General features: G+C 46.8%; 1 long non-coding RNA gene across 2 annotated transcripts in view; it reads right to left on the bottom strand.

Moving 5' to 3' along the window:
- The window catches only part of LOC148391536 (uncharacterized), a 133,188-nt gene that overhangs the window by 16,240 nt on the left and 104,854 nt on the right, over positions 1 to 12,094 (bottom strand). The window contains exons 5-6 of one of the 2 annotated variants that reach the window (XR_015860984.1): positions 8,131 to 8,233; positions 7,934 to 8,057 (exon numbers count right to left, since the gene is read on the bottom strand). This is a non-coding gene — a long non-coding RNA (uncharacterized LOC148391536). Of the gene's footprint in view, positions 1 to 7,933; positions 8,058 to 8,130; positions 8,234 to 12,094 lie in introns of those variants that run through there. The other variant, XR_015860983.1, reaches the window with a different exon arrangement.

Raw genomic sequence — 12,094 nt, 5'->3', positions numbered from 1 at the left:
GTTATGTTGTGAATAACTTCAAAATAAAAGTACCAGGGGCATTGATGTGCAGATAATTTTTTTTTACCTTCTAGAAATGTGCTTTATAGACACAACCAGTTGAGATCAAGAATATTGGTAATTGGTTGATCATTATTTCGCCCACTCTAGTAAGGTGCCTCTTTCAAATCGCCTATGGACTATTCATCAAATAGGACAACAACACGGCTTGCAAAAGTGGCCACCAGACTCGACGCTGGAGGCTTTCGCACACGCCACTATGCCAGCACGTACGCTCGAGTTTTGTGATAAAAAGCAACTGCGCTTCATCCCCGAATCCCCATCAACCCCCTCTCTCGCTCTCTCGCTCACTCTCAGGAGGCCGCAGCGCGTTCCAACGTCGACATGAATAAAACAAGTTATTCTTTTCTAGATAAACACCCTCTGCGTGCCAGCAAACAAGAGGGGAAACGGCGCCGAGCTTTGGTTTTCCTCCAGCAATTGCGTTGAAGACAGAGGGGGGGAGGGGGGCGGGGAGCCAGCGAGCGAACTCCCCCGACGCTCGCCGGGGCCTCCCCGTGCGCCGGTCCCGCGCGGAACAAAGTGTCTTCTTTGCCCGAGGCGGCGGATGGAAGTTCTAAGCACAAACAAAAGCTGCTAAATACCTTAGCAGGCCTCACAAAAGCGTATTATTCATTCACTTTGTCAATTCCTTATGTACATGATAATAATCATCCAATTCCCCGCTGAGGCTGGCGTTTGTTCATTAGAATGGGCACTCTAAGTGAATCATTAGGGAGGCATCACTTTGGCCCGCCCGCGTTTGACAAAGGTGCACATTAGCCGACGCTAAAGGTTAAGCGTGCTAAAAACCAGAGCGGAAATGTGGCGAACAAATTGAGAAATTAACAATAGGCGAGTGGAGGAGGTCTCCGAGGAGCCGGCCGGCGCTGAGGCGAGAGCCTTTATGGGATGTGGCACCAGGCAGCTGGGTGGCTAATTAGCATGTCTTTAGCACGCCGCCCGCCGCTTACGCGGGCCCATGTCTACGACTCCGAGCGTCCACTCGGCTGCATTATAAGAGGGTTTGATAGCATCGGGGCATCCTTGGGGACGGACGGGGTGACCCAATGGAGAAGAGTCGGGGAGCCCAGATGTGCGTGTTGACATAGTGGATGTGTGTGAGTAAAACAGCTGGCGGCCACCATCTGCCGCGGCTCCACATCTGCAGTTTGACGCTGCATGCACGCGCATCTGTCTGCTTACATGTGGTACGCGTCGGCCGGCGTTTACTTACGACAACTGGAGCTAGAAAACTTATGAACGAGACCTCGCAGCCCATTTTTTCATGGGAAATGCTTTGACGCCATGCAACAGGATTTTTTTTTTAACTAAATATACAATATTTGGAACTTGAAGTATGTGTTAAGTTTCAATCAATAAATAAACAAACATATAAATAAATAAATAAATAAATAAATAAATAAATAAATAAATAAATAAACATAATATATAGTAAATAACTGAATAAATACAAAATAAATAAATAGATAAATAAATAGATAAATCAATAGATAAATAAAGGATGGTACTGTGTAACTGCTCACCCCTCCCCTCTCTGCTAAGCTGAGAATGAGGGGGAAAAAATGTCTGGGCTCTCATCATTAACCTCCTTGGCAATTCTAAACTGTCCAGAGGTGAGAACGTGAGAGCGAATACCTGTCTATGTGCGATTATCGGGCTACCAGTCTGGGCTGTACCCCGAGTCGGCCCCGGTTCACCGGCGAGCCTAATGAGGACAAGCGCCATAGAAAATGAATGGATGGATGGATGGATGGACAGACAGAAATCTAATCCGATTGCTGTTCGCTTCAGAAAAAGCAACATGATGGACTGTCAGGAGTACGTCAGTTTCGGACTCCAGAAAATGAGTGCCAGGCACAGTGGGAGGTCTGGAAAAGAGCTTGCTAAAAATCAACCCAAAACAAGCCACACGAGACGCACGGCGGGCTGCGCTGTTAATTAGCCAGCCCATATTACAAGATGAATCAAAGATGGAGGAGGAAAGATCCAGGAGGGAGGGCGTTGATTTGACGAGGGCCCGGGGGTAGCCTACGGGGCAGAAGGGGGAGAGGGGCGGAGGGGGGGCGGCTGGGGATGACGGACGGGCCAACCGGCGCTGCTTCTTCTCATCAATAGTTAAGAAGAGAACCAAAACAGCATCAACAGGCTTTGGGCTGCTTCATCACGTATGCGTTTTGATTGGGCGACTACAAACCGAGGCTCGCGTCGTGGCGGGAGAGCATGATGAAAAATGACGCCTCTTTACCTCCCCAAATCTCCAAATCCAGGAGTGAGTAATTGCGAGCGGCGGCGAGAAGCGCTCTCCGAGGAGAAGCCGAGGGCCCTTTGCCAGCCAAAGTCCAACTACGGCTCTCTGTGTATTATTATCATGATTATTGTTGTTATTTTTTATCTTTTTTTTTTACCCCTTTTCTCCCCGTTTTGACGACGACAGGATTTTTTCCTTCCTTCTCCTCCTCCCTGACATAAAAGTAAACAATGTTGCCTGCAGGCACAATTTTCCTCAGCAACACAATAAAATGTGCAGTGAATTTATGATGGTCATCCATTAGCTCTTACCAAGGAAACATCACCCGTATCTGTCGTCCATCATTATAATAGAGGGTTAATGCACCAAATTTACATAAAAAAGTCATATTGTCTGCATGAATTATTTACACCCTCAGCTGTTTTTTCCAATTCTGTTTTTTTCCCCGCCTCTCATTTGTGGCGAGGGAAGAAGAAGAGGAAGATGAGGAGCTTTGGTCCAGATTCCGGCGAGAGAAAATCTCATCCATTTTTTTTCATGAAAGTGACTTGGCAACACCTTCCTCAATGTGGGACATTCAGGTGTTGACATTAGGCAGGGAAGCAACTATTTTGCACACCCCCAACTCTCTGCCGCGGCTATAAATAGTATCCTTTGGCTATAAAAATCCTACCTCGGTATAATGTTGCTTCCTCAACATCAAGGAAAACAACTAAGGAAACGTAAATCTGCTGAATAACTTTATGAACACTCTTTATGTACTGCACCTAATTTGTGACACTGCCACTACTGCAACCTACTGGAGATGATGAGCAATTACAAAAAGGGCCATTTTTGTTCCTTAGTGTATCTTTCAGACTGCAAGGCGTACTTAAAATTGGTTGGAGTGAAAGTTTGATTTCAGTTTTGCCATCCGTGTATTTAAAAATCAGTCTCAACTTTGTGACGGATTAGTCGGCGGCCATGCGCAGAGTCATGTCTGCCAGTGCCAGTCATGCAATGGCGTAAGTGAATTATCTCGATATCACGCCGCTTGTAATGAAGCCTTGCGCAGCACTAACAGTTGCCTCTCACACCCCCGAGGGAACGGATTGGCAATTGAGCAATTATGACGAGCTCAATTACTGTCATCATATTATGATAGCTAATCCAAGTGCACGGCGCGGCGGGGCGGGTGAGTGTGCCGCGTCGCCGCCGTTAACCCCCCTCCCTCCTCCCTACCCGCTGTCACGGAGGTGAGAAAGTGCCGTCAGTGACGCCAACGCCCAAAAATGTGACAAATGTGTCAGTCTGCTGGCTGGGTGTCTTGTCAACGATGTCTCCGGGACGGATGCCTTAATTGTTCCGGCGGCGGCGGCGGCGGCGCTCCTTCCCTCGTCACTTTCTGGCGCTTCCCCGTTGCGGCTAACATACTTTTCCAACTAACAATTGTGAACGTTGGCATAGTTGCAACTCAACCCCCGAGGTGTGAAAAAGGCAAGATTTGGAGCTTAGCAGCTTTACAACCTTGTTTTTTTTTTTTTAAGGGCGTTCTGGCTTATTTCAGTGTGTGGTTACATTCCCTGTGGAATCCAGAAGTGCTGAGAGCCACGCGAGCGGGTCACTTTACTGTACAAATAGGGCGGCAAACAAATTTGCATGTCAAAATTAAAAATCAATGTCTTCCAACTCGCTCTCTAATGACCAATCTCCCAACAACTAAAGCTCTCGGGTGCTGATTAACATTCTGGGGGGGGGGGGGAATGTTGGTGCTAGGCATTCATGTCTCCCCCTGAAAAAATAAAAAGTTGTATCCTCAGATAGGTGAGTCAAAGGTCAGCCATCATTTCTGAAAAGTGCTGCCAGAAAGTAATTTAAAATAGAGCCAGACGCCCAAAGACCCATGAGCTCGATCGTGCTAGCAAAAAGTAGCTCCGTTGTTTTCATGAACAAGTATTTGTTCAATGGCCGCCACTTGACTGAATTGGCCATTGACCACCAGGCGCCGTGCGAGGTGTCCCTCACGCTGGCCCGTTGAGAAATGGATCGCTTACCTCTTAAGCCAAGCGAGTGGAAATAATAGGGCTCATGCTCACACATCAGGGTCAATTGTCCTGAAAAAGACAACGCTGGGGACGGACGGGGGACACGTATTGATTTTTCATTTGGTCGGGGTAAGCGAGCATCCCGCCCGCCTGAGCGAGCGAGGGCGGGTGCGATGAGGCAACGTGCCAGACAGATCCCTTCGCTTGTCACCGGTCGGCTGGGAAACATCAATTTGGATCACAATCCAAAAAGATTCCGATGGTGTACTTTTGCCCATCGCTAGTTTGCCTCCGTGACTAAAGTGTGAAATATTCCCAGTCAAACTTGCAGCACAGTTCTTTAAAAAAAAAAAAAAGTGACATCTTGTGAGAGCGCTTCAGAATGTTCATTTGCCGTTTGATGCCCGGATCAGATCGGCATCCCGACTCTGACTACAAACAATGAAGGAATGCTAAATCTCACAAGCCCTGTGAACCTTGCTCCGCCGAAGCCGTCTAAAGTAGTTCATCACTACGCAACCGATGCGGTTTGATAAAAAGCGCCGAGAGATTCATATCAGCTCCTCGGCGCCGCTTTCGTCTCTGCGGGAGAACACCTCGTTTTGGGTCGCAACCTCCTACGCATCCTTCGAAAGAGTTCAGCTCGTCTTTTGGACACGGTGTAGAGGAAGCGGATGGAACCTCTTGAATATACATGACCCGCTTTCTGCTACTCCGGACACGGCGCGGCATGAATTTCGCCCATCGCCTCCTGATTTACGGAGAATAGCCAGCGGGCGTGAGGTGTGACAGACGCGCCAACGGGAGCGGTGGTGCGCTGCCCTCTCACACGCCGCCGTGTTATTCCGCTCCTCCGCGCGGGTCAAAGTGGAAGGCTGACAATATAAGCTCATCGGGACGAGCGACACTTCCCCGTCCAGGCGCTGGGCCAGCTTCTAAATATTAATGCGCTTTGTAATGACGTACAAAATAACCGTTGTGTGACAGGAGTGGAGTGAGCGTCCTTTGCGGGGGTCAATGACAAATAATGGCGGCTGAGGAGCTGCCATGCGTGGCTGATAGCACTTTGGCTCCAGTCGCCGTCTGCATAAAAGCGTGTATGGCTTTCGTTACATTGACCGATGGAGGCGGAGCGAGGGTGTTGCGACTATGCGAGCGAGCGAGCTACTCGTTAGCAAGCTACATGTTATCTTAATGTATTTCTGACTTCTCGGATTTGGGTATTTAAAAAAAAATAGTTGGAGATTGCATTCATGTTAAAAAAAGATATCAAGGACTGGTTGGAATTGAAATAGTTTGCATGAAAGCTCTGAGGGACGTTCGGCCAGCCATGCTCAGAATGAATCGTTTCATTTAGCGTTTCTATGTTTCGGTTGAATTTCACGGCAGCTTTTTCCCCCCAAACGGTCAACGTTGAAACTTGATGTCACAGATTGTTTCCATTTTGTTTCAACCGGTCAAATGCTGTCCCCCCCGCCAGCACCACCACCACCACCACGACCACATGATGGTATGAAATCTCATCGGGTGCATACCACTTGGCTCCACCTGATGTAAAATGACACCAAGCTCGCCATGAATCAACTTCCAATTACTGCGCGGCAAACTTTGGACGCTCTCCAAGATCACGAGAGTCGCCCTCAGACACCTGCCAGGCGTGTCGGCGTTTGGGCGAAGCGGCGCCTCCCCCCCACCACCACCACCACCACCACCACACACACTTCCATACACACTTATGGGACTTCCCACAACTGAGCGCGTTCCAGACAGTGAGAGTGTGAGAGGTGAAAGCGGGGGCAAACTCACAGCTGCTTACCTCCGCTAAACTCTCACACCTGCAAAAACGAAGGCACCTGTCACGCAATGACAAAAAAAACCCGAAATAAAAGCAGCTGATGCAAGAAAGTAGTAATGGCCACTACGAATCAGGTCGATTGCGTTTAAATGATCCAATTAATGTTCACAAAAAACACCACCTTGCATGACACAAATAAACACAAACAAGTTACTCCGTCACACACCAGCAGAGCCAGGAGATATATTAAGTCTACACACCCCTGTTCAAATTCCACTTTTTTTGTCACATAAACCAAACTGGTATGCCTCAATTGTTCAACCCACCATCTTGCAGAGAAAATATAAAAGAATAAATAATCCTGTAATTATGATATACACTATGGTATTTACAAATAAATGCAACTCGAATGATCCGCAGGGTTAAGAAAAAAAAAAAAAAAAGACCCTCCGCACAAACCTTGAATCCCAACAATACAATTGGCTCCAATACGTGAATTTATTTCAACCCGCCAAGCAGTATTTCATGGCCAAGACCCGCCAGTGTATCATACATGACACCATTTGAGAGGGAAAAAAAGACTTACAGTATTCCAGGGGATAAAAAATAGATTTCACAGTGTATTTCTTAGGGAAAACTGGAGGGATTTTGCTTTCAAAAATGAAAAAAAAAAAGTAGTTCAGCACCAAAGCTCAGCGTAGCGAGTATTTGAGGCTCAATTTGTCAAGTTCACTTTCTGCAGAGTGACAGCGAATATTACCCCGGTGAGCAGCCAGCCTCGACGCACCGACAAGCCGGAACGTCGGCAAGCTTGTGTGTGTGTGTGTGTGTGTGTGTTCCAAAGCCGCTGAGTGTATTTATGGGGAAGTGGAAACCTCCGCAAAAGGTTGCATGAAGCAGCCTGGTCCTGAACTAGATTTGGAAAACTTTGAGAGCGACAGAGAAGCCAAAAAATCATTCATTATTATTAGTTACAAAAAAATTAGTATTTTTTTAACTGTGTTTATGTGTGCGTATTTCTGTTTATGAATATTTCTAGATGTAAAACTATACATGCAGATTTATGATATGGCTCCGAGTAAAGTCCATTCCAGAGGAAGCCAGTCGGACTTAATTGACTGCATTTCCACTCGTGTCACCTGCAGTGTGTGCGTGCGTGCGTGCGTTTACACCTGTCCGGCCAAAAGCCCTGAAACAAGGCCTGCTTTTTATTGTCTGCGTGCGCGTGCGTTTAATAATGCATGGCCCCGAGCCAAGACGGGCCCTTTGATAAAGTACAGCTCTGCAGCACATGCATAAGCAGCGAGCAGCCATATGCACAAAGCGGAAATTGATGGTGGGGATAAAGTCTATACTACCGTGCGTGTGTGTGTGTGTGTGTGTAATAAAGAATGAGCTTGAGAGGGATTTATGGATCATATCAATGTCCCGTCTTTGATCAGGTGGCCATTTTACAGGCGAAGTCTCAGCATGTAGTATTGTTTAAGGTCATAGCATGTAGCACTGTTTAAGCCTCATCTTATGCCACAGGTTAAATTGATGTGCTTCAAAATAAAAGGGGAACATATTTGAATATGGTAAGGAGGAAAAAAGTGTGATAGTGTTCACATTGAGGAAAAAAAAAATATATATACATATATAGGATAATATTAAAATATTTCATAGTTACATCATTATTGTTTGTAGTATCTTTCTTATTATTATTATCCTTTTAATAAATATTTTATTGCATCCATTACAGAGAAAGTATAATAAAAATATCAAATGAAAATATTTTACTCATGTTTAATGGCCAAACATGAAGCCATTTGTAGTATGACAATGTTGAAAATATTGTCAAATCGTTTTATTTTATTTGTTACCTAATACTGTTGTTGTGCCAAAGAAACAAACAAGAGCAGTTGATAGAAAGTGGATGAGCAGGTAACTATGGAAACATATGCAGTGTGTGTGTTGGTCATGATTGGCTCAAGTCAAGTGCGCGCGTGTGTGCGTGTTACCTGCATCTGCTCGCCATGTTTGAGCTGTCAGTCAAATTCAAAGGGGTCACGGGGTCATTGCGTGTAGGTTCAAAGTTCGCTACCCTCCTTTCACTGTGTGGTTCTGTCGGAGGGGAAAAAAAAACAAAAAAGTTTTTTTTAAGCAACAAGCTGCGAGTGAGCAAGTATACGAGCATAATGACCAGACATGACCCTTTGGCTTGCCCCCCTTTTTGAATGAAAAGTTTTCATATTCAAACTTTCTCCTCCACACTTCCCTCTTGAAAAATTCAAGCCACAAAACCATTTTTACTTAGTTACACAAAATTTGGTCCACATGGAGAGCAAAAAAAAAAGCTACTCGGTTCCTCGATTATTCGATGGACTAGTCAATAAGATCATCAAGAAGCTTTCCATAGTTCCAGCCCTCCTTTTGCCTCAACTTTTTAAGTGGGCTTGCGTTGGCATCTGCCGCCCACCACACCATCCTCAACCCGTCTAATCATCCCACCCACCCACTCCCCCCCTCCCTTGCATATCCCCCCCCCCTTTCACCCAGTCATAAAGAACAGACATTCAGATATACAGGGGTGGAGAATAAAAAGGACCCCCCCCCCCCCATTTCTTTTTGTTGCAGCTTTAATTTACTTTGTGCATTAATATTTCAGAGCCCTCTGCAGGCTCGCTGAGGGAGCCGGTGGGAGCTACATTGTGTGTGTGTGTGTGTCGGGTGTGTATCTGTGTGTGCGTGTGTGTGTCACATTCCAGCTGTAGGAAAGGAAGTAAGGGGATAAATATTTTAGCGAGCCTTATTGGAGACCCCCGTTTCATCTCCACCCACCCAAGCAACCACCGTGGCACGGGCAGCCTACCTTGATACTCCCACTAAGTATCTCCCATATTTCCATTTGTTTATCATTCTTTTTTTTAAAACAACAAAAGCTTCCCGACACATCAAATTAGTAATCAAGGCAGCGACAAGACAGCCTGGCTCGCTGTGCTATGATTGATGACACGACTTAAAGCAAATGTCAAGCAGGCAAGGTTAACAGGAAGCTAAAGTCACTAGTTGGCCGAGTGATTGATGCTGTGTGCGCTTCTTATTCTTCTACGCATCATCTGATAAGTTCTTGCAAATGGCCGCCGGCCGACGCCATCATCCAAACGGAACCCAATTTGCAAAAACCCCAAAGTGGTCCAAATATATCTTTGCACCTTCTTTATTCTCTTAAGTTCCAGTAAAGCATGTCAGTCGCTTGCATTTGAAGAAGTCTTTATGCAGCCAAATGTGGCTCCGAGAGGGAATAGACCCCTCAAGCAATTTGGGATGGTGAGGACGGGGGGTCGCTCGGAATTGGATTTTCAAGTCGGAGGATGCAAAATGGGGTGTTTATCACAGACCAGTGGCTCTGCAAGTGAGGGGTCTCCTGGTCATTGCATCAGGGGCACGCGGCGGGAGGCCATATTGAAATGAGCCCCCCCCAGCCACTCCCGTGTTTGTGTTTTTTCGCCGATTGCCTCGGCTCCCCCGCTACTCGTTTCCCCGCCCTGGCCGGCCTCCCATTGGTCCTCGGCTTCTTGATTTGCCTCTTCATTTAAAAAGCACAAAATGCCTACTGAGATCCAATATGGGCTTGAGGCAGGGGGGCGCCAGCGGGCCCCCAGCAGGGGTGGAAAACACAAGATGAAGACGACAAGGAGGAGGAGGAGGAGGAAAGGGATGCAAAACGTCTGCCCACCTTGACCCCGCGGGGGGCTTTCTTTGGATGACCACCAAAGAAACGGCAGAAGAAGCTCGGAAAAAGCCAAAGAGAGGCAACTTCTAAAAGTTGTCCTGCGGGTTTGAAGAGTCCAAACGGGGGAGAGGCAAAAAAACAACACTTTGTATAAACACTAAAGGAGAAGTTGACTCGCCCCGAGCACTATGACATGTTTTATGCATGGTTGCCGTGTTTCACATCAACAAAGAGTGGAAGGGGGGGGGGGTAAAAGGTGAGCAACGCACTGGCAGAGGGCATGAAGGTGGGGAGGGGGCGATGACAGTTGAGAGGAACAATAGTCAGTCCAAACGGAAAGGATTTGGGAGCTGCTGTGGAGGAACCACATTTTAAACAAATATATGATATTTGAGATATTTGTTAAATGTGTGGGACAACAGAAGAGTAAAGTGGAAAAACTCCTCCCTTGTTGCCTCCATCTTGTCCCTCTCAAATGCTATTCAAGAAACCACAGCGCCCAAAGAAAAACAACCACTCAGAGACAATGAGACAAACGTGTCAATCATTTGCCATTGGCACACTCAGCATAAAATGGGCAAACAAAACTGGAAACCATCTTGTAATTGAGGGTGGGATTTTTTTTTTAAATCACCTTAACCGTACAAGTCATGAAATAACAACCAGAGATTATTATGCAAAAATAAGTACAAAACAAGACACTGGTTCGCCATAGCAAGCAAGAACCCTTGAAGAAGGCCCTTTTGTGATTTTCCTCTTTTATCTACTTATGTGCACATATGAAAAGCCGTCTCGCGCTCCACACCGCTAATTGCACAGGCCGTGCAATTTCCGCCACATAAACAGAATCAAAGGGAGCTGTAACCCCCAAACAATATCAACTAAAAGCTCAGATTCAAAATAAAATTCCATTTCCCCAGGAAACTTACTGTATTTTCTTTTATTCCTGGCCAGATTGCTTATTGCGCGCCTATACCTCGTCGACTGTTTATTTTCCTTGTGAATATTTAAAGCCAGGACGTATCGAGAATGCGGCGCGTTTAGAGACGTGTTGTCCCAAAACACGGCAATCAGAGGTGGCCGTGTATGCAAAGGAGGCGACGCCGGCAGGGGCCGGGCCGGGCCTCCCCCCTTCGCTCACTGCGTTTGACGGAGTACCTTTCACGCTTGAATACATTAGGGGAACCTGTGGAATGGGAGCAAATGAATGCCCGCTCACTCCCCCGCCAGCCAGCCAGCCCGCCCGCCAGCCAGCCCGCCCGCCGCTGTGGAAAACAACGATTCATCGCCATTACATTTTTCATTATACGTTGCCGTGTAAGCGCCTTGCCAAAACCCACCGCGCACCGCAAATACCACCTACCAGGATTTGACATCTTAGCATGTAGCCGGATAATATTTCCACGAGGTGTGCAAATGTAAACACAGCAACGGTGGTTATGCTAGCATACAGCGATTGAGTTCAATTGCACAACTGCACGTCAAAAAGGATGAAACTTTTTTTTTCCCTGTGCTCGATTATATTTCAAATTGAGAAACACTAAGATGCTAACATGCAAAATGTGTGTGCTGGTAGAAACCTGAAAGCGCTAACGGATAAAATGCTAGCGGTAGCAGTCATGAGAACCGATCAAATGTAAACATGCCAACAGTTGTTTAGTTGACACAATTAATTGAAAAACAAGTTTACTGAAACTTTTTAAAAAAAGTACAAAAGCACTACGGGCAGATGGAAAAGGTTTTAACTATATCGTTATTTAAAATGAGACAAGCTAAAATGCTACCTTGCTAACGGTCTTTAAGATATCAACCCGAGCACAGAGAAATCAATTCGGATGAATAAAGTGATAAAGTTGGGAGGTGCGGTAAAGGGGCGCGAGAAGGACGTTTATCCATTCTTAAGCCCGCCTGATTGGGGAGTGGCGACCCGGGACGACGGGTCACCGCGTAGGCTCCTTATCATAATGTAGGCCATGTTGTCTTCTCCATTACACCTCGGCCATTCAATTAGCCTCCATTAGCATAGTAATGGAGTGCTGCGTCGCCAGGGTCGGGGCTGACAAGGGGAAGAGGAGAACGGGTCGGAGCGGCGGAAAGAGCGCCAAGTGACGGCGGGCGCCTTTGCGCCGTCGCCCTCCATTCGAGCGGGCCAAGGTCAGCGCCGGCAAGTTGCGGAATCGCGCAAGACGGGGAAAACTTGAAGGACGACGCTCAAACGCTGACACCCGTGCTGAGAAGTTGAAGGGCTG

Source organism: Syngnathus floridae, chromosome 10 (assembly GCF_059516105.1).
Source record: "Syngnathus floridae isolate MCC-2025c chromosome 10, RoL_Sflo_1.0, whole genome shotgun sequence".
Classification (NCBI taxonomy): Eukaryota; Metazoa; Chordata; class Actinopteri; order Syngnathiformes; family Syngnathidae; genus Syngnathus; species Syngnathus floridae.
Note: the sequence above shows the minus strand (reverse complement) of the source record. Positions and strands in the feature narration are given on the sequence as shown.